At 64.1% G+C, this 2,500-nt stretch overlaps 1 pseudogene; it reads right to left on the bottom strand.

The window, feature by feature from the left end:
• Positions 1–2,500, bottom strand: part of LOC126436677 (large subunit ribosomal RNA) — a 7,960-nt pseudogene that overhangs the window by 2,972 nt on the left and 2,488 nt on the right.

Genomic DNA, 2,500 nt, shown 5'->3' with positions numbered 1-2,500 from the left:
CTGCAGCCCCAGGTGGGCGAGGGCTGCGGTAGCTGCGTCGATGAGGGACTGCAAGCCCCTCGGGGTCGCTGCAAACAGCAAGACGTCATCTGCAAAGGTCGCAGCGTTGACTCTGCGACCGAGGATCCGAGCTCCGATGTGGGAGGGCAGTTGGCCTAAAACGTAGTCCACCGCAAAGTTGAACAGGAGGGGGGAGAGGGGATCGCCCTGGCGAACGCCCCGTGCTGGCTGCACAGACACGCCCACGCCGGCGCCGTCCGCTATCACTGTCGTGCTGCCCTCGTAGCACCGCTCGACGTACTCGACAAAGCAATCCGGTAGGCCATGCGCCTTCAGCACAGGGCGAAGGGCAGCATGATCCACCGAATCGAATGCCTTCGAAACGTCGATCGATGCCACAAAGACAGAGCGGCAGGAGCGAACTGCGTCGGTGAGAGCAGTGTCCAAGATGAAAGTATTTTCCAACATCCCATCCCGAGGGATGAATGCCCGCTGACGTTCGTCCACAGCACAAGCGCGCATCAGGCGTGACGCGAGAACCTTGTGAAAGGTCCGCGCCAACACCGAGCAGACCGTAATGGGGCGAAAGTCAGCGGGGGATGTTGGTGCAGCCGTTTTCGGGAGAAGGGACGTCCGCGCGCGAAGCAGGCGTTCCGGGAGGGCGCGGGCCAGAAGGAAGAGATTCATCACTTTCACCAGGACTTCGTGCGGCAGGCGCCGCAACTCCGCTGGGGTAAGGCCGTCCGGCCCGGCCGCTGATCCCCTGGGCGGCAACGCGGCGGCGACCTCCTCATGTGTGACCGGCCCCCATAGGCACTCAAGAGCGACAGGCTCCGAGTGCGGGAGGAGGCGGTCACGAATGAAGCCCGCGGTGGAGACGGGCTTCTTTGTGAAGAGGTCCGCCCAGAAGTCCAGCAGACCAGGGATGGCAGGTGGCGGCTGGAGCAGGGTGCCATCCAAGAGGCCGCGCACGCAACGTGCACGCGACCGTCGGAAGGCATCCTGCGTTCTCGCGTACTCCCAGCGGCGCCGCTTGCGCTTCTGCGTCGGCGGCGCGGCAGGCGGCCGCTTCGATGGTTGGCGCGGCCGCTGTGTCCTGGTGATCGATCTCTCCCCTCTGGACCCGACCGACGCAAGGGCATCCGGGAGCATGCCCAGGATGACATCGGGCGGCGTGCCCCGCCCCAGACCTATGACACGATCCAGGGCAGAGAAACGCTGGGCGGAAGCGGGTAGCCCCGCCAGATGCTCCCAGATGGCGGCGTCAGTCGGCCCCTCCGGCGGCGGCCCGGTGGTGTCGGCCGCGAAGTCCTCGGCTGCGTCGACGGGCGGCGCAGCGGCCTCGCCCGCGTCTGGCAGCGGGCTCGCTGCTCCCCGGCGGGACGCCGGCTCTTCCCCCCGACCGATCTCAAGCGCCTCCATGAATTGGCGGACAAGCTGCTTGTGGGCAGCTTGCCGCCGTCGGCACTTGATTGCCTCAAGCGTTCGGTCGGGGAACATCCTGATGAGCTCTTGATTTACAAAGAAGAACCGGGCGTCCCTCTCGAGGAACAGTTCGGCCTCCGCCTTGGCGAGCGACAGGACTTCTTCCTCCGTCCACCTCGCGCGATGCCTCTCCGTGACGATCTCCGCGTTGGCGGCCGCAAGGTGTTGGCGGCGGCGATGGACCCCGAGACCGTTCTTGGTGGTGAAGCTGCGGTGGCACTCACTACAGGCGTATACAGCTGCAAAAGTTACAAGATTTTCGGCACGGCCGGTTGGCCGGCTAGGTGCTGGGGGAGTTGGGGTGGCACCTTCAGCGGAAGGGCCACCACTTTTTCTCTGAATACTGCCCCCAACTAAAAAAGGGATAGTGCGAGGGGGGGCTGGTAACCCCCCCAAGCCCCTGGTGCGGTCTTCCACTCTGCGAAAATCAGCGGGCCCACGAGAAGGGGAGAAGACCGCAGGAGAGGAGAGGCTAAGAGGGCTAGGCCCATGTATTGCGCATCACTCTCCCTGTAACCATAACCCAAGGAAGGCACCTCGCAGCAGCAGCACGACTACATCAAGACCGCACTTCGAAAAGCCAAGTCCGGATGCAGCCACACCGCCGCCACTTGGCCACCTTAAGAGAGTCATAGTTACTCCCGCCGTTTACCCGCGCTTGCTTGAATTTCTTCACGTTGACATTCAGAGCACTGGGCAGAAATCACATTGCGTCAACACCCGCTAGGGCCATCGCAATGCTTTGTTTTAATTAGACAGTCGGATTCCCCCAGTCCGTGCCAGTTCTGAGTTGATCGTTGAATGGCGGCCGAAGAGAATCCGCGCACCCGCGCGCCCCCGGAGGAGCACGCTAAGGCGGACGCGGCCTCGCAGCAAGGAAGATCCGTGGGAGGCCAAGGCACGGGACCGAGCTCGGATCCTGCACGCAGGTTGAAGCACCGGGGCGCGAACGCCGCGCAGGCGCGCGCATCCTGCACCGCCGGCCAGCACGAGGCCGACCAACGGCGAGAGCAGA

This window comes from Schistocerca serialis, unplaced genomic scaffold (assembly GCF_023864345.2).
Source record: "Schistocerca serialis cubense isolate TAMUIC-IGC-003099 unplaced genomic scaffold, iqSchSeri2.2 HiC_scaffold_1242, whole genome shotgun sequence".
NCBI classification, from domain to species: Eukaryota; Metazoa; Arthropoda; class Insecta; order Orthoptera; family Acrididae; genus Schistocerca; species Schistocerca serialis.
Note: the sequence above shows the minus strand (reverse complement) of the source record. Positions and strands in the feature narration are given on the sequence as shown.